Below are 20,605 nucleotides of genomic sequence, written 5' to 3' on the forward strand. Positions count from 1 at the left end.
CTTTTTCCACCTATACAAATCGAGAAAGGACAAAGGATAGCTCAATTGATTCCTTTGGAACAAATGGCTAAAACTTTACCCCCTCGTCAAACACAGTCAAGAGGGGAGCGAGGGTTTGGTTCCACTGGAGGACTTACTTTATTAACAATGAACCTGAATGATCGACCAAAGCGCACTGTAATAATGGAGTATCGGGGTGAAAGGCAAACCTTGGAAGGATTATTAGATACTGGAGCAGACTCCAGCATTGTTAGTCCGGATTTTTGGCCCCACAACTGGCCATTACAGCCAACCACAGTGACAATTACCGGAGTTGGAGGCCTAATACTTGTGAGAAAATCACCCATGTTATCTGTAACTATTGATGGAAAAACTTTGTGGAGTGTTTTATCAATTGTACCTTTGCCCCCTACTGAACAATGCCTCATTGGTCGGGACATTTTGGCTCAAATGGGAGTAGTGCTGACAAATGAGCACCCTTTAGGCTAATGGCCTTTGCGTGGACTTTTCCAATCCCATTAACTTGGACCACGGATGTTCCAGTGTGGGTTAAGCAGTGGCCGTTAAAAAGGGAAAGTCTGGAACAAGTTCATATACTAGTACATGAACAATATAAGCAAGGTCATTTACAGTTGTCAACAAGTCCATGGAATACCCCTATCTTTATTATTAAAAAGAAGTCGGGGAAGTATCGCTTAATACATGATTTGTGGGCTGTAAATGAACAAATGGAGCTTATGGGAGCCTTGGAACCAGGATTACCTAACCGGGCTATGTTGCCAAGGGACTGGCCACTTTTGATTGTAGATCTTAAGGACTGCTTTTTTACTATTGCTCTTCACCCTCGAGACACTCCGAGGTTTGCCTTTACCTTACCGGCTTTAAACGGGGAAGAGCCAGACCAGAGGTTTGAATGGGTTACTCTTCCGCAGGGGATGCGCAACCGCGCCACCTTGTGTCAACTGTATGTTGACAATGCTTTACAACCTTTACGACAAGCCTGGCCTGAAACAATCATTTATCATTATATGGATGATATTTTATTTGCGCAGCCACAACCTTTTACAGGTCAACAAATTCAAAAAATACACGATGCCCTGAAACTACATGGATTGGCTGTAGCTCCTGAAAAAATTCAATTATCTGCGCCTTGGAAATATCTAGGATGGATACTTACTGATCAAATTGTTACCCCCCAGAAATTGCAATTAAATATTAAAATACATACATTGCATGATGCTCAAAAGTTATTGGTGATCTGCAATGGCTGCGCCCTATTGTAGGCATCCCTAATGAACTATTAGATGAACTTCGACCTTTACTGAAAGGATCTGATCTGGCACAGCCTGTTCATATAACCTCTGAGCAGGTTAAGACACTGCAACAGATACTGGACTGTGTGACACAAGGCAGTGTTCGGAGACGCGATCTTAACCTCCCCATACAGCTGACAGTTTGGTGTGGAACTAAATTTTTACTGGGTGCACTTACTCAGCAAGACAGAAAAACGGGGGAGGTACGGGCTTTGGAATGGATATCTCCTCCACTTCAACAGCACAAAACCCTTCTTCAAAAAATTGAAATTTTGGCTGATTTGCTCAAAAAGGGTCATGAACGGGTGTTACAGATCACGGGAAAGGAACCTGATCAGATACGTGTGATACCAATGAAGAAAGATACATTGACCTGGTACCTGACAAACAGTATGGAATTACAAGAGGCTCTGTTGGGAGCTGGTAGCGTGATTGCCACTGATGATATTCCCAATATACCGTTGAATTGGATAGGGCAATGGGGTTGGATTCAATGCCCACAAAGATCACAGAAGCCCCTGTTGGATGCTATAACTGTTTATACGGATGCAGGAAGAAAATCCAGAACTGCTGCAGTGACCTGCAGGAAAAGGGACAATGGCACCATCAGATTCTCCAGGCTTCCGAGTTGGATACTTTACAAACGATGGAGCTGTTGGCTGTTGTATGGGCCATGATGCATTTCTCTGGGCCTCTCAACATAGTGACAGATTCTTTGTATGTTGCAGGAGTGTGTGAACGAATAGAAGATGCTTCTATAAAAGAGGTTCAAAAGAGGAGGTTACATGAACTGTTTATACAGTTGCAGAGGGCAATTAAGTTGAGGAAGCATTCTTTCTCTGTTATCCATATCAGAAGTCACAAGTGGGATATTGGTCTAGGAGAGGGTAACACGCGAGCAGATAAGCTAGTCTCAATCCCACAAGCAACTCCAATTCCCAGGCAGACTATGGCCAGAGAGGCACATTCCATGTTTCACCAAAATGCAAAAGGCCTGCATAGAGAATTTCAGATATCTATGGAGGAGGCACAGGCAATAGTTAAAGCCTGTCCCATATGTAGTCATCATAATGGGGGCTGCGGGTTAGGTCTGGGAGTTAACCCAAGAGGGCTGAACACAAATGAGACCTGGCAAATGGATGTCACACATGCTGCTGAGTTTGGAAGGATGAAGTATGTGCATGTTACTATAGACACTTATAGTCATTTTATATGGGCCACAGCACAGACTGGTGAGAAAGCAGGGCAGGTGGAGAGACATCTCAGTAGTTGTTTTGCAGTAATGGGAGTGCCACAGTGCATCAAGACAGATAACGGACCTGCTTACTGCAGCAAAAGAATAAAGCAGTTCATGCAAATGTGGGGGATAGAACACATGACAGGCATCCCTAATTCTCCTACAGGGCAAGCGATCGTAGAAAGAGCAAATGGTACCTTGAAAAGATATCTGGGTAAATACACAGATGTCAGAGAGCCACAAGAAAGATTGTTAAAGTGTTTATTTGTTTTGAATCACTTGTGTGTTTTTGGAGAAAGTAAAGTTCCTGCTGTAATTCACCACTATGTACAAGAAAAAGATGGTGTGAAGCAAGATGTATGGGTAAGATACAGAGATCCTAAAACAGGACAATGGCAAGGTCCTGCTAAGGTGTTATTTTGGGGCCGCGGATGTCTTTGTGTTTCTACCCCTACAGGATCTTTGTGGGTACCTGCTAAATGGACCCGAGCAGCTGTGTTAGATGGAACACCTCAATCAACTGAGCGAAGAGGATCGTCAGCGAGTGGAGACGAGGCTGTTGATCATCCTTCGACCAATACTTCTTAAACTGAAAGGACAGTGTAATTTTGCCATTGACCAAATGGTCGATCAGTGCAAATCTGTTGATAATATATTAAGCTTGCTTTCGGTGCTTTCTACATTTGAATCTAGAGGGCCTAGGATTTTAGCTTGTATTAAGTGTCAAAATAGACATTTTGCTGCATAGATACTGCTTTTTTGCGGGGGTTGTCTGGAAACTAAGTGGGTGCATCAATCCCAATTACCTGAATTGTGGTGTAGAAGCTGTGATTTCTATTGGCGGTTAAACTCCTGGCAAAGAGAACTTGAGGCATTTACAGGGTTACCTGGCCTCCAAGGGTTACAATTGTATGAATCCCCAGAAAAGAAAATTCTTGCATGGTTTAGGTGGGAAACCCAGCACTTAGTCAAATGTGCTTTAGGGCAATCTCAGTCGTGTATTTTACAGTCTAAATGTGGTAAGGGTATTCCCCTGTCACAGTCAAGTGTGATAGGTCCTATTTTAGGAGGTCAGGATCCCAACCAAGTGTGGGATGATTGTTTGAAAGACCTAAAGAGGTTAAATCTGGGCAGGTCAAAGGGAAAGGAGAGAAGAGGAAAAAAGAGATATTCTTAAAGGTTTGCGATAAACACGATTGTTTCCAAAATGTCTGGGTGGTTCAAAGTGGTGCGTGGAAAGATCGAGGTGATGTGGAGATCTTATGCTATTACTTTACTAATCTTTGCTCTTTTTGTGGACAGTGCGGACCATCAAGCATGGGCCCCACTTCAGCCCAAGACTAACATATAGGTCACCCTGGCAAACTTAACTAACCAGGAGGCTATTTGCCTGTTATTATCTTCTCCTGGCAATCCATTTACAACCTGTTTGGTTGGGTTACCAGCGGATACCTGGCCATGCCCCTCACATGTACCCACCTGTAGAGTCAATAATGCTAGGGCAAGTGGATAATTGGGATCAATAGGTTCTTATTTTCCCATAGCACCACAGGAAACCCAAGAATTGGTGCTGTTAGGCTCAGTGATGGCAGATGCGTGTCTTAATTTCAACCATAGAAGCCAGCTGCCAGCCAAGAACCATTCCAATATTGTAACTTCCAGCATGGCTGTCTACCGTAATGCAACAGCCTGGTGCAATTATACCACAAAGAAAGTGTCAATCTCATCAAATGACCCTATTCAATTGCCAGCAGGATACTTCCTGATATGTGGGGCCGTGCTTGGCCCGGTACCCCATCAATGCTGCACGGGGGACTGTGTACAATTGGACGGCTGTCTCTACTCATACCCAACACGTCCATGATACTGAACATGAGCCGCCGGCATCATCGAAATAAACGAATGGCTCATGAATTTTCTGCAGACTGCAGGGTCGATGTCAAATTCTGGTTCCCAGGGGCCATAGTTGCAGCATCTTTCTTGACTCCAGGGGTATCAGCAGCAGGTGCTCATGCCATTTTAAATAAGTTGGGATGTTGGCTGGCTAAGCAAACCAATGCCACCTCTTTGGCACTTTCTAGCCTTTTGCTTGATGTTGATTCTGTTCTCCATGCAACACTTCAAAATAGACCTGCAATTGATTTTCTTTTACTTGCACAAGGCCATGGTTGTGAAGAATTTGAGGGCATGTGTTGCATGAATCTTTCTGATCATTCACAGTCCATTCATTCCCAACTCTCTGAGTTGCGGAGGTTAACTGGGAATCTACAGGTAGAATTGGGGTTTGGTATTGATGGATGGCTCAAATGATTAGGCCTGGGGTCATGGTTACACTCTATTGTTAAGGTCAGCATTATAGTGGGAATTATAGCTTTGTTAGTAGTATTAATTTTTCCATGCTTTTGCATATTCCTACAGAACATGGTGCAAAAGATGATAGCTGCTGCATTTAATCAGACCATGCTTGTTCAACAGAAAAATGGGGGAAATGTGGAGAGCCTTGTGGACAGTTGGCTAGCTGAGAAAGGTCATGTAGACATGATACCACTAGTTTAGATAGAAGAAAGCAAGTCTAGGAGTCAGCAGTCAGTGTCCAATCACTGATGTGACCTTGCTGCAACAACAGGATGGGGGAGAGGATCCTTTGCCAGAAATATGGAGATAGTTTCAGCAGAATAACCACAAGAATGTAGAAGTAGTAACAAAATAACCATAAGAAAATATGGTGAGTGTGGTTGCCCGATGAGCATTAATTAACCAATACTGAGCTCAGCTTTGCAATATGTATAGGCTTCATTAACACCAATATAAATATGTGTGAACTATCTCAATAAACTCTGAGACTTCCTGATCACTCATATTGAGTGCTGCATTTCTTCCGCCGATCCTACACGTGACCTTCTCTATACACCGTCCAGCCCCTCCATGACTTTCTGCTTCCCAGGGCCCACAAGTGCACCCAGCACTGCAGCTGTGGCCGCAGCGCTGCCCAGCACAGGGCCACGCTCACTGCCCTGCTCCTGCTGCCCCACTGCTGCTGACACAGGCCACCATGCCCTGGGCCTTCTTGGACACCTGGTCCCAGGCTGGCTCTTCTTCAGCTGATCTTCTACCGCACCCCTGGGTCTTTTGGACCCGCGCAGCTTCCCAGCCGAAAGTTGCACATTTGACTTCAAATACAGCACCCACCATTTCTTGATAGCCTTCCTTGTCTTAGCAACACATGACAGCAGCGAAGGACTTGCAGCTTCACCCCCACTCCATTCTGCAAGGCACTTGCCAAAGCTGCAGACTTCATCACTAAATGCATCAACAGAAGCTTGCCCCTTCTGCTTTTTGCCTCACCAGGAGGCATCATAACTACTCACTTTGTTTCTTTGGCCCGACAGGACAAGAATGGCCCCTCACAACTTCGTGGGCAACATAACCATCTCCTTGGATGCTCATCAAAAGCAAAAAGTCACCTGGACCAAAAGACTTTGTAGAACTAAAGAATTACGCAAAAAAGGTGCAGACCAGTTTCACAAACCAAACACACCATTCCAAAAAGGGAAATAAAACAGACAAAGCCCTGTGACCTCCAGCACTACCACGTCTGCCCTTGGCCAGAGCACTGCAGAAGCTCAGAGATAGAGCTCCCCTGAGCCAAGCAGCCAGATGCTCTCCCAGAGGCACCAGCTCTTTGGGGCCTCAACATGACAGCTCAAAGGCCCAGTGCTGCTGTTGCAGTCTGCAGGAAATCCCGAGCTCCTGGCAGGATTCCAGCACTCAGCATCCTCGGCCAGCAACAGGAAGCGCTGGCTGCTCCAAAACTGGCACCTCTGCCTTGCACTAAAGACAGCACCGCACACAACTGGCACTTACGGGCTCAGGATATCCAGGCTCTGGTGTGACCACTGATGGAGTCTGGCGCTCATCCACCTCAATTTGCTCCTCTTTGGCTTCTTCTCCAGGAGCAGTGGGAGCCAGGGGAGAGACGGCTGTTGGTTCTGTCATCTGCGGCAAGAGAGAAGCACGAGGCACAGGCCGTCACCTATCATTCAGAACCTCATTTCTTTTCACATTTACCACCACAAAATTTTTAGCAGAAATCAGGAACTTTGACAGCAATGAGATTCTAAGTCGCCCTGACTGAATTACAATTTGCTGATTCAGTAGTACTGCAAATTGCTCTCATTTAAATATTCCACCCTGACTTTTATCAGGTAGCAATGGTTTATTTGTAAAACAGTGGTCCTAGTTCTTGAAAGTTCTGAAATGGAAAAGCGGGATTGTAGCAGTGATTCCTTTGTTTTTGCTGCTGCTGTCATCAAAATGGATTTTTTTCTTGCCTATTTAGCTGGTCCTCTACACTCTACTACCACTGGCCAAGCTCACAGCTTGCTGTACAATTCTTAAAGACCATGAACATGATATCTCCCTTTCTCACTCACCTCATGACCAGCATCTCTGAATACACGTTTCAGGTGACCTGTAATGGGCAGGGGAAATGAACAAGATGCTGTCAGAAAACTGCTTGGGCTGCTGAATCCCACAGAACAAGTCAACCCAAATAGAGATTTCCCGTTTCACAACTTCCCTCCGGGAGACTTGTTTCACTCACACAGCCAGCAAGAGATCAGGATAGTATTGTAGTTGTGTCTACACTTTGGCCTGTTTTGCCAGTAAATGAATACAAACATGATCAAGGAAATGCAAATTGTTCTTTAACACTTGGTGCTCCTGTTCTACCAAAAACATCAAGCAGCTTTTTTTATCCACTCCCTCAGGTACCTTTTAAAAAAAAATCAGTTGCATGCATTAATTCTCATTAATTCTCATGCTGAAATCAGTTGCCCAGAAAAGCTTCCCCAAAATCCCCCTGAGCTGTAGCAGTTCTGTTGTGAAACAGCACAGCAGCAGCTCCAGGGTACTGGAGCAGACACTCACTGCTTTGGAGTTTGCACTTCCTTAAAAAGTGAATCACTCTTTTAGCACTCAGTAAAAGATCAAGTTAGACAGTCAAATCCTTTCAGGAGAAAATTTAGAAAGAAAGAAGCTTTCCCTGAATTCTGGGAACAATTGCAGAGTTTTTAGAAGGGCCTCCAAGAAGGTCTCCCAGTCTACATTTTCAAAGGTCTTGCTTGTCCCAGCAAACTGAGGAAATGACAGACTCTGCTGCCACAGACTCTCCCATGGAGGGAACGGAAGCCCTGCAGGTTGCCTTGCAAATGCTGCCCCTGTGGCTACAGAAACCCCCTTTTTAGCTGAACTACTTGAAAGGATGTTTACCAAACCAGTGGCATTCTAATGTTCTTTCTGTTTCAAAAGCAGAAACTCAGTCACTAAGAAAGAGCAGGAAGACATACAAAAGCCAGGTTAGGTTACACCAGGGAAAAACTCTACTTACGTGCCAGCTGAGTCAGATAATATGCAGAATAATAAACCGCATAAGCAGCGAAAATTGCAGCAGTGACTTCCTCCATCCCTGTGGTGCTGCTCTATGAGTGTGCAGGCCGTGCTCACACAGTAGAAAAAAAAAGGCTCTCGTCAGTGCACAGCTACACCCTGACAAATGCCTTAACCAGAAGGATGTGCCTGCTCTCAGCAAGACCTACGGCTGCTCTGACACTCAGGCCTTCCTTGCACCAAGGCAACCTTCTGATGTCACCACAACGACGTGGAAACCATGCCCTGACATCACAAAGCAAACGTTCTACGTTTGTCTGTGAATTATCCAAAGCAATAACCAACCTTCCCTACAGCAAACACAAAATAGCCTGCAAAGTTCTCCTCTGTCACAAAGCAGCACAAATTCCTGTCATGGGCCAAAGCCTGTTGTTCAAGGGATCCAAGAGTAACTCCAAGAGTGCACAAAGCACCTACAGCCTGGACCCCAAATAAGCACTCAGATGGGACCCAAGCAAAGGAAACCAGACCAAGAAAATGGCCCACAGCATTGCACAGAACCAGGAGAGAAGCCACTGTTGGCATAACAGCTGAAATCATTCCTAAAAAATCTCCCCACCTATTTGCACATTTATTGGACATGCCCAGGGCTCTGGTGCATGTACATCTCTGCCTTTATTCCCCTTTGGAAGCAGTCCAACTGGCAGCATCTGCCCGCCCGCAGGAGCTGCTCCAGGCTGGGAACACGACTGGCGGTGCTGATTTCCAGAGGCTTCTGTGTCCCAGGGGAAGCCAAGGCAGGAGCGGGTTGAACGCTGCTGCTGCTGCTGCTGCTGCTCTGTGCCAGAGAGCCCCGGCTGGGCAGAGCACGGTGCCCACTGCGCTGTGGGCTCCTTCTCCTGCCACATCTGGGCGCACCTGGGAACAAGGCATGACAACTTGTGGGCAAACCAAAGGGTTTCTGGGGCTGCACTGCTCTGCATATACCCAGGCCACCCTTAGCTCCCAAAAAGGCAAATGAGAGTAAAACAGCTGAAAATGTTTCATTTTGACCTTTCTTATCTGCTGACAGAAGTTGCCAAAATGAAAGTGACCAAGCAGGGCCCGATCCCTGCTGCCAGCTCAGGGTTAGAAAGGAGGCATTACTGTATTTTAGTACTCAGTGCATAGGGAATCACTTCTCTTACATATGCACACCCAGCAATCTCACTTACTACTTTGCATCCATGGAATCAAGACACATTCAATACTTTGTGGAAACTCACAGGCTAAACATTACCCCAATTTTATCTGACCCATTTCAATCACTTCTCAGAATTTATTGACATCAGAGTAGGAGTGTCCTGTAGGTCCCTGGTGGTCATTGTCACAGGTCCAGGAGGAGACCCATGCACAAAAGAACCTAAGACACAACAGGGACTGCAAAGCAAATAATACATACCAACCCCTGGATTCCCAAAAATCTGCTGAGCAGGAGAAGGAGGTGGAGCATGGTGCTCGGTGCCAGGGGCAGGTAGGCAGTGCACTTCCAGGACATCCCCTGGATCAAAATGCTGTGGATCTCATCCTTCTCACCCCTCCACCCCAGAAGCAGGCCCTATATCTATCTCCTGCTCAGGAGTAGAATTTTCCCAGTTACAGCATCGGCCCACACATGGCCAGCATGTGAGATGAGGCCATGATGGCTCAGGATACCAACTCCCTGACAGCAAGGGCTCCATTACACACTATTCCCCTTTCAAAGCTTGACTGCCCACTGATTGACCAATACATTGTTTCTCTTTCAAGGGTGTCCTGGCTTGACTATATCATGCTTGTATCCCCAGTCATCTGTTCTGGTTTTGCTGAATAATAAGTTTTGCAGACTTGTTCCAAGACTGAAGGGGGGAGAGAAGAAGCACGGAGTTTCTTTTCAGAAACTGCACTCACTGCTCCACATTCCTGCTCCTGGACTGTGATGTCTGCGGATAGAGAGACGGCAAGACAGAGCTCTCCTTTGCTTTTAGTTCGTTTTAGCTAGCTGAGGCAAACAAGTTCTCTGGACTGTGGGGTTTTCTTTCCCCTTTTCTTTGGACCTGTTTAGACCTTCTCCAGACTGAACACCAGAAGAGCACTGGCAGCTCACACCTGTGACCCACCGTGCTGGGCCTGGGCTGCGGCATTTCCAGCACCACAGGGACTGATAAGAGACTGAGTGAGCTGAGCCAACGCCCTCGGATGGAACTTTGTGAGTTTGTCTCTCCTTTGGAGCGGCAAGAGGTTTTATTGTTTAATAATATTTAGGTTTTATTGCTTCATAAACAGGTTTTTTCCACTCTTCTCCAAGGAGCTATTTTCTCCCAAACTGGTTGCGAGAGGGGCCAATTGAATGTGCTTTCTAGAGGAACCCCTTCGGGGGTTCACTCCCAAATTTACCCTCAGCCAGGACAAAGGGTCAAGTTCCAACACATTGAACAAGATATTTTCTTCATTTCCTTGTCAACCTGCTCAAACATGGATCAAAAACAGCAGGGTCTTGGACACAGTTGTTTGAGAAATTCCTCAAATCCATTCCTCAAATTCTCCTTTACTAGTCAAGAGCATCCTAAAAACACTTTCTTCCCTTGAATGCATTCCAGCTACCTTCTTAGAAGGACCATTCGCATTATTCTCAAGGTTAAGATAGCCACTTGCACACATTAAGCACTGCAATGGGGGAATACGGGGTTCAGCACGGCCTGCTAAAGCTCAAGGAATTCACAAGATTAAGCCCCATTTGTTACGCCTTAACATTTTCCCAACGCCTCTCCTTCCTACTCTGGGATTCAAACACTAGCATTTTGCCAAGAAGTCCTGCAAGTGCTTTTGATGAGTGAAGACACATTGCATCCTTCCTTCAGAAATTAATTAAGAAAACTCAAATAGCCTACTGCAACCATTCTGCCCCCTTCCTAATTAGTTCACTAGTCAAGCAAAACCCTCAGGAACATCCCCGACTGCCTCTCTCCCAGCAGCTCAGAGCTGCATTGCACAGAGCTTGCTGTGTGCCAGACAGCACAAAGCAGGCTGGCCTGATGGGCCTGAATATTTCTGCCAAACACTCTGCATCTCACACCTTTGCTCTGGCTCAGTGCAGAACTGCAGGATTGCAGGTGCTTCCTCCCAGAGCTGCGTGAGGCGCTGGCTCCTGCAGACGTGCCCTGCCAAGCTGTCCCTGCCTCACGCTGGCCTCGCTTGCCCTGGCAGAAGTGCCGGGCCTGAAGGAGGCTGCCCTGTGCTCCAGCCTGCCGAGCAGCCCGGCTCCCTGCCCCGGTGCCCAGAGTGCTGCACACACTGCTGACCTTGGCCAGGAGTTGCAGGGCGGCCGGCAGAAGAGGAGGAATCCTCAGCCAGCCCAGCGGCCCTCGGCTGCCCTTGGCCTTTCTCTGCTCCTGGGCACACTCCAGACGGCCAATGCCTCCAGGCCGGGCTGTGCCCAGCACGGCTGCGCTTCCCCTCGGCAGCAGCCAGCTGCCACCTGGGCTCTGAGAGCGCAGGATTCGCCCGCTCCCAGGAACAGGCACCCAGGGCCCGGCTGCTGCCTCTTGCAGCTCCAAGGGCCTCCTTCCAGCCTGCCTCTGCCGGGGCTCAGCCTGCTCCCGCCTCTGCCTGGGCTCTGCTGGGGCTCCAGCCTGGCCAAGGCCGGGGCCGCTCTCACCTCACAGGCGCTGATAGCTCTGCACCTCAGGAGACCTTGCCGAGCACCCTCTCTGATCTTTCTGCTTTCTCACTTGAGCAAGGCTCTCCTTCTGCCAAAGAGATTGCACTTAGGGACACAAATCCAAGTGGCAGCAACCCAAATGCTCTTGAATCACATCTCAATGCCTGAATCCGCACAGGATGTTTGGGCTGCTCCATTCTTCCTTTTGTTTTTCCTGCAAATGCCATTGCCCTTTCTGCCTTAACTAGACATATCACAGATGTGCCAAAACCAGCCAGTGGGTTGTATTCCAAAGGCAGTGTGGTCTGGAGAGTATGAATGAAGAAGATCCTTCCCCACTTTCAAGGCACACCAAAGAAGCCATAAATGTCACTTTGCACCTTTAAGAGACCACTGACAACTCAGAAGGAAATGCTGAGCTTATTCACAGGGTGAGAAAGAATGGAATCTTGCAGATGAGTTGAAGTTTCTGAAACTTCACTGATTTACAATCCTACTCTATAATCCTACTCCACAGTCCTACTCTAAGCTAGTTATGGAGTAAATGGTCCTTATGTCATTATCACAGTGTTAACGTCTCCTTCCTCCTCTTCACTGAAATGATGAGCGGCACCAGGAATGAAGCAGGCTTGGCTGATGTTACAAATGGATGCTGCTCACAAATAAAACTCAAAACAGTAAAGAACAGTGAAGCATGACTTTCAGAGCTCAAGTGCTTCACAGGCTCCATCAGGATTCCTCTAGTTCCTAGAAAGATGCAGAATAAGGAGCCACAGGACAATCTGCACCTGCATCTTCATGTGCACGACCTTGCCATCACAGGCAAACCTGGCCCAGAAACCCACTCATCCATTTATTCTGGTTGCTTCATCTTGCTGGGATTTTTGCCCTGCCAGTGCTCTAGAAATGGTGCTTTCTGTCCCTGGGGTTTCTTCCTCTCAGGAAACTCAGGGCGACAAAAACAAAACAAGGCAACAGAAACAGTCGGAAAACAGAGTATCTCTCTGTGGGAATCCTCAAAACAGAGGGTTTTGGGAAAGCTGCAAAAGGCAGGCCTCAGAAACAGCAAAACTTTGATTAAAGCTGAGCAGTAGCCATCAGTTTTGTCAGCAGAAAAATTATATAAGTAGAAAAGAAAGAAGAAATAGAACAATGGTGTGTGTATTAATGCTTGTCTAGAATAAGTCCCTAAGCTTCAGAAAAGTATATCTAGCAAGATATTCGGAAGTTTGAAGCTTAATAATGGAGCTCTGTGCATTGTGTTTTAAGGCTTACAAGCAGGTATTGTATTCGGAATAAGCAGGCATTGTTTTAACCAAAGATACGTGTGCTTGTAGTGGTTGGATAGAACTACTGTCAATATGCTTTTACTTTGTGTGATTGGTCAAAAAACTTATAACGTAAGTTGTAACATTAAATTCTTGGTCTGCTGCCTGGGATGTGAGCTGCTGGCATCTTCCCATTGTCATAACCATGGAATGAGACTGATGCTGAAAAATAAAACAGCTCAAGGCATGTTCCACAGCAGGTCCCATCCCATTTGTGATTTGTATATAGACCCTCGGCCAGCAGCACTTACCATAAAGAAAAGACATTGAATGACCAGAAACACCAGGGATTTTGCAGGAGGAGATAGGAGAAACAAATTCTGTTTCATTCTTTAAGTTCTCTTGAATAATTCTGCGAGTTTGCAAAGTGCACAGAGATGCAGTCACTAGAAGGAGGCCGTTACTCACATCTGGCATCCCTAAGCCTTTGCCTCAGAGTTTGCATACAGTTTGTAAGTGAGGGAGAAATGCAAGATTGGTCTAATTAGTAAGGGTAAAGGTTCACCTGGGGTTTGATGTGTGGGGATCTCTGCAGTCCCAGAAGGCATGCTGAGACCAATTTCTTTGGTTCCATTCCCTCACAGCAAAAAATAAAAGGAAAAAAATGAGGCTCTTTCTGTGCCACACTGTGGCAGCTCTGCCCTCTCAGCCTTTGCCTTGAGCCCATTGGTTCTTTTCCCTGAGCCCTGATCCCCGTCCTCGGCCAAGGGCCCCTGGAGCCATTTCCAGGGCTGCAGGAAAAGCTCCCTCAGCCATGACCACGCAAGAGCTTCTGGAAGAGTTGATAGTCTCTTGCTGTCTCATAGTTAGAAATGTTATGGATCAACTTGGAGCTGTAGAGGAACAAATTTTCAGGCACTATTACTCTTCAAATTTATTTTGTTCTAATCCAGAAGGAAGACAAAGAGGAGGTTTGGTGTTGGTGCTAAGTTATGCTTGCAAGTAGTGTCATAGTAGTTATTAAGTTGGGGGAAGCAATAAGAGCAGTGCAGCGAGCACTTCATGCAATACAAGTTAGAACCCAGCCCAAAAGATCCCAAGTTGATGCAGTTACACAGCTTGGTTTTGCCCAGGAAGTTTGTATTGTTTTCTTTTCCTAGGAACGGCTCCAGCTCCCTGCTAAAGATCAGAAGACCAGTCTGGGTGCGGGGCAGCTGCCAGCAGTTTTAAATTGAGATGTGATGATCATTTTTCACTTAGGCCCTGTCATCTTTGGCATAGATACAAGGGGCTTTTCCTTCCTTTTAATAATGGGTATGTAGTGGGCCAAATTTTCTCTTTTCTTTTTTAAAGAAACCTTCCTAGAGTTGAGATGGAGCTGTGGCTGAGCCAATGAAATTTTGAATTGCCACCATAGTTGCTTCTATTGACAATTTACTAATTTATGACTTGTCTGTATTCTCATCACAAGTGACATGTTGGGAGACCAAATATGAGTTAAAAGAACTTCATTTTATTTTTTTAATGAAAAAAAGTGGTGTAGGAAAACTCCTTTGGATGTATAATTTTTCTCAACATAAACTTCTATTTCTATGTATTTGAAATCATGTTAACCTTCCCAGCTCTGCCTTGGGAGGTTTTACAATTATTACAGTCAGGCTACATTTTTCAGATTTTATAATAAGGAACTAAAGAACCCTAACAGAAAACAAAAAAATGTCCCATGAGGAATGGTTCTCTTCACCTTCCTCAAGTCATTTTCGGTGGCAATGCTGTCACCTCAGCAGCAGTGCCATCGTGGCAGTGAGTCTGAGAGGTGGCAGCTCTCTGGCGCACACGGTGCTGCTGGCAGAGCTGGCTGCTGCCTACTCCAGGCCCAGGCAGGCACCTGAGCTGCCTCGCTGCACGGCCAGAGCCATCTCGATGCTGCAGTGCAGGCCAGAGGCGCCGCTCAGCCGGAAGCTGCAGGACTTGCCGCAGGGCAGCGCCGTGAGCTGGCAGTGGCGCGATTGCGGCAGGAGCAGCCAGGCCGACAGCACCAACGTTTGCACCCAGCGGGTGACTTTCTTGGCATCCAAGTAGGAGCCCGTGCAGAGGGTGTCCATCAGGTACCACTCCTGATCCGTGGGCAGCTGGCCACCAGAGGCGTGCAGGAAGCACGTGTGCCCCAGCAGCTGCTCCCCGGAGCACAGGCACTCCAGCGCCACACGGATGCGCCTGGCTGGCGGCCACTTCGTGCTCTCCAGGCTGAAGGAGTGGCCGGGGGGTGGCCGCAGGATGACCAGCGGGCGGTAGGTGCTGCTGTTCTCCTGGGCACTGCAGGCTGCAGGGCTGGTGTCCGTCCCAGCAGCTGGGTGCAGCTCCGGCATGAAGCTCCTCCGGGAGAGCACTCGGCAGACACCGAGGAGCTCGTCCACCAGCTCCTGCAGCACCTTCGTGCTGGGCAGGCCCTGCTTCAGAATCACAGAACAGCTGGGCTCAGGGGTGATCTTTATGGACCATCCAGTGTAACCCCATAGCAATGAGCTGGGACATTCCCAATGGGAACAGGTTGCTGACAGCCCGCTCCAGCCCTATCCTGGATGTGCCCATTGGTGATGGGCTGGGCACAGCCAAAATGCTGCCACTCCAGTCTTCACCCTTGTCCTTCTCATGCTCACTGACCTTCTCCTTGCTGCTGAACTTCCCCCTGACAATATTCCACTTGCTGCTGGATCCCTCCTGCGCGCTGTGTCTAGCAGAGCTGCACTTCCATCTCCTGACCAGCCAGAAGGCCAGAGAGAGCAAAACAGCCTCGGTGAGCAAAGGCAGCCACAGCAGCTGCTGTGCAGAAAGGAACAGGCTTTCCATGATGGAATTGTTGCCATCAATCTCCTGCAGGAGCCGAGTCATTTCCTGAAGCAGATACTCCTCGCGCTCCTGCATCCATTCAGCTTCACTCTTTTCAGTTTCTGGATTCACCTTCTGCCCAGCGTTGGCGAGCCAAGGCAGCCACAGCAGCTGCCATGCAGAAAGGAACAGGCTTTCCATGATGGAGTTGTTGTCATCCACCTCCTGCAGGAGCCGAGTCATCTCCTGATGCAGAAATTCCTCCCGCTCCCGCATCCGCCTGACCACATCCTTATCAATTTTCATGTCCGCTTTCAACCCACTGGGGGTGCATAACAGGGCCAGGATGAAGGCCAGTGTTGGAGACATGGCCTGGTGGGAGAAAGGGAGCTCAGCACGTCTGGCTGGGAGGGAGCAAGGGGCTGCCAACACCTGGAATGTCCCCAGAGCCTCTCTGGGCACCTGCCATGCTGAGAGCCTCAAGCCCCACTTCTCCCAGCCCTGGGGACAGTGCCCTGCCCTGAGGGTCCCCACTCTCCCTCTGGCTTTAAACCCCCAGGGCACCTTTCCCAGCCCCCATCCAGCTCAGCTGTCCCCCTGTGTGTGCACTCACTGGCTGCCAGAATGCAACTGCCCGGTGCTGCCCCTGGACACAGGTGCCAGCGTGACCTGTCCTCTGTGATGTCACAGCCAGCAGAACCATGTCACTCAGCTGCCAAGCTGGCCATGCCCCTGTGCGGAGGATCAGTAACAGGACATCATGCCATGATCAATATGATCAGTTGAAGCTGATTTATTACAAAAAGCAAACTATATTTATACTGTTCTCTGTTGTTCACACCTCAAGCTAATACATGATTGGTTAAATCCTTTTTACACATGCATTTTAATATTTCAGTTAATTTTGGTTACTCCTCCTTCTTCGTGCGTCTCACTGCAGTTTTCTTGTCTGCCTTTGCATCCTGCACTGTCTGCTTCTGAGTGTGTTCTTCTCCTTTCATGTCTTTCAAGGGCATTGTGACCTTACCCAGTTTCTATGAAGGCTGGATTGTGCATATGTTGCATATGTCCATTGTCCTGCAAAAACTCTCAACACCCCTGCTCACAGCTCCCACTGTGACCCGTGCCCTGGCATGTCACAGCCCCTAGAGCCACACCTGCCAGGCCACAAGCCCCAGCCTTGGTCCCCACTGCTGACCCCACTGCAGCTCCTGGGCATCCTCACCCTGAGAGCCACAGGAGCCCCCCAGGGTGCTCTGGATCCAGGCTGCAGACACCCTAAAGCCACCACTGAAAGGAACATGGATGGGGACTGCAGCTGGATCTTGCAGTGCTCACCACCCCTGTCCACCCTCTAGGTGAACCCAAACGTCACCTGCAGCAACTTCAGAAGTGTCGAAGACTCTTTGTTCTATATGTGGGAATGTCATGCAAAGTCATATACCAATGTTCAATTGCTCAAACACATGCAAGTCATCTGATTAAAAAAAGAAATCACTGCTCTGTTGCTTTGATATGTCTGTATTTCTTTGACTTCATCTATCATGCTTAAATGTTTTCTTCTTCCATTTTCGAACATCCTTCCTTGACACTTGCTCCGATCACTTTGGTCTGTCTGGTGTATCATAAGTGAGAGTATCCAGGGGAACCAGAATGTCACCTTCAAAGGGATGATTATACTCCTGCAGGATGCGGCTCATGGAGGCCACGAAGCGGGCGTTGCTGGGCCGCAGCCCCTCCTGCACCTCCGCATCACACTCCATGGCGTGGAGCCGCTCCCGCCACCGGCCGCCCCCCGTTCTGCACATGAATAAGACTCTTTGTTCTATATGTGTGAATTTCATGCAAAGATATATACCAATGTTCAACTGCTCAAACACACGCAAGTCATCTGATGAAATAAAAAAAAAAAAATTAAAAAAAGGCATAGCTTCTTTTATAGCTATTTCTTGTGAGCTTTTAAGAATGCTTTCCGTTTCCAAAATTCTGTTATATTCTAACTGCACAACTGTCTCCTTTTTATAATGGTAGTTAGAAGATCCAAGTGAATTTGTCTTAAGAATAAGGAGTCTTTAAAGCCATTGAGAAGCAGAGAGCTAAAACCCTCTAACAGCCTTACGAAAAGGATGTGTAACTAAATAGAATTTTGTCTCTCTATGTATTCTAGATGTAACAAATCCATGAAATTTGCAAATACTCAGTCTTTACTAAATCTTGCAGCCTATTACAATTTAATTTTTTCTTGCAGATGTATTCTATTTACAGGTTGTTTTCCAAGAAATTATCTCTGAGGGAGCCCTGCTCGCCCATGCAGCCTCTTGGAAACCTTACTCCCCACCAGCAAATAAATGGTCCCATGGCTGAAGTGACCCACATGACTTGGGGAAGCCTGCTCTGCTAGCACCTAACATTACCATAATTCATGACCAAAAACATTAAGCTCAACAGATTTGTCCATCAATTTAAATCTGGCTGCAGAAACAAAATTGATTTTTGAGGTAGAAAAAAGAAAATAGCAGCCTCAGTATTGGTCCCTGGGGTTACTGCTGCAAAAAACTTTAAAAAAAAAATGCTAAGAGAATTGAAAGTGCTAGCTCAGTAAGCAAACCAATGCTATGTCATAAGCACTGAGTGAGCTGCTAACAAATGCTAATAGCACCAAGCATGTAACACTATAAAACCAGCAGCAATAGATTTTTCACTGCTTGCCCGTGGACACAGCTGCCACAACTTTCAAAGGATGTTCTGCTTCAACTTTTCTTCGCACTCAACATCTATCCACGTAAACATCCAGAGCTGAAGGAGCAAGTAAAGAACTTAAAAGTTGAGAAGAACTCAGATGACATCAATGAACTTTTTGGACAATGGCGGTTGACAGTATAGGTTTCATCGTTTCTTAGAGGAACTCTTGGGGTTGTAATCATTGTTTTTACTCCTGTTTCCCTGTTTAGTTAAGTTTCTGCAGAGGTCCACTGGGGAAGTCTTCATAGTAAAGAAAAACAGGGGAGTTGTGGAATCCTCTGACTCCCCCCCCCTCAAACTCTGTATCATAGAGTTTTCCCCACCTAGGCTGATGGAGAAGACTTAACCCATGACGCTCTGCAGCACTACTGCCAATCTACATCAGATTGCCTCCCCCACTGGCCAGTTGACACTGCCCACCCCAATTATTCATCCCTCATCCCCCTTACAGGTTGTTGTTGCCCTTGGCCCTGCCCTTTGCCCGCCCCTGTGCCCTCAGGTCATTGGTCACTGACCCCACACTTAAGCTGTGCAGAGGACGTGGTTTGTCCTTTTGTCTCGTCCCTCTGGCGTGAGGGATGCAATAAAACCCTCGCTGGAATATCTCATGCAAAAACCCTTCCTGTCTTTCCTCTGCTGAGCTATCTGTGAGTCCATGAGTCCATGCACACATGGACTGGAAATGGCTGTTCTCGTGGCCTTCCTCTTAGCAGCTCCTGAAGGAAATGCCTCAAAGAAGGCTGCAGCATTTCTACCACCCTGCAATGCTGCAACAGTGAACAAATACACAAAAATCAACGGAAGTTTAAAAAATGAAACTTTTTATAAATTGCTACACCTGTGCTGCCAACATAAAAATATCAATTTAAGGTTACAAAAGAAATTTATTGTTACTATCATGCAATGCAAATATTTACAAATGTCAAATGCAGTTAAAAAACTAATGTACTGAAACCATCTACAAACACTATAAGCAAATATCAATTGAAGTTTAACAAATTTATTACGTACTACTACAACTGTACACCCATATACAAACACAGAAATATCAATATCCCTCTCTAAATAACCCTAGGCCTAGAATTAAAGGAATACAATTTCAGAACTATACAAATCTATACGCAGTTCAATATAATAGAGGTAAATACACAACCACAACAATGTACAGTATAAATATATATTAAGTGTTACATATTACATATAACAAGACCCATATAAATAAATACATAGGAATCCTATCTATAAATACAAATATCATTGTACCAATATAAAAATCCATCTAACTTTAACAGTAGAACTATACAGCTGTACAACTGTACACATATGTGAATGTAAGAAAGCAGGGATGTAAAGTGAACACAGACATATAAATATAACTAGATACATAGGTACACATATAAATAACTGCATATATATCTATGTTTTTGTATATATTTACACACACACACATATATATATATGTACACATAACATACATCCAAAAATGTAACTAGATACGCATTCATAATATCCCTATACAAATATCAGTCAGTGTATGTAAATATCCCTATACTTGTAACTGTCCAAGTCTAACTCTACACATGCATAAACAGCACTAGATCAGGAGGGATTGCAGCTGCTGATGTTCCCAGGCTCTCCCTCGGTCTCCTCCTCCCGGGCAGAGCAGCTCTCCTGGACAGCGACAGCAGATGGGACATCTGGCAAGCAAAGGGAACACTGAGTCAGTCTGGGGACGTTTCCCTTGGCAGCAGCTGCACTTCCATCAGGGAAGAGGAAATCTCAGAGCCTCCCCAGGAGGGTCAGAAGGAAAAGCAGCCAAGCGGACCAGGCTGTGGTGAGCTGTTCACTTCCTTCAGGCATCCCAGTTGCTCTGAGGGAACTCCCTCATGTCACGTTATTGAACCACCTCTGCACTTACCAAGATGGCGGCCCCCAAATCAATCAGTATTTATGTCTCCAGCTGCTTGCACCAATGACAGGGAATGTCCTCTAACAGTGCTGGGGCACAAAGTTACCTTCCACAGGTCATCTGACAGGGCCTTGTTCTTCCTGTGCTGCCTGTCTTTCTCCTTATCTTCCACTTGGAATTTTTACAGCATTTCTTTTCCTTTCCCCTTGATCAGTGCTAAAATGCATGTTTCTCTCCTAA

This window comes from Agelaius tricolor, unplaced genomic scaffold (genome assembly GCF_023055355.1).
Source record: "Agelaius tricolor isolate 1412-34295 unplaced genomic scaffold, bAgeTri1.0.p SCAF_53, whole genome shotgun sequence".
In the NCBI taxonomy this organism is placed as follows: Eukaryota; Metazoa; Chordata; class Aves; order Passeriformes; family Icteridae; genus Agelaius; species Agelaius tricolor.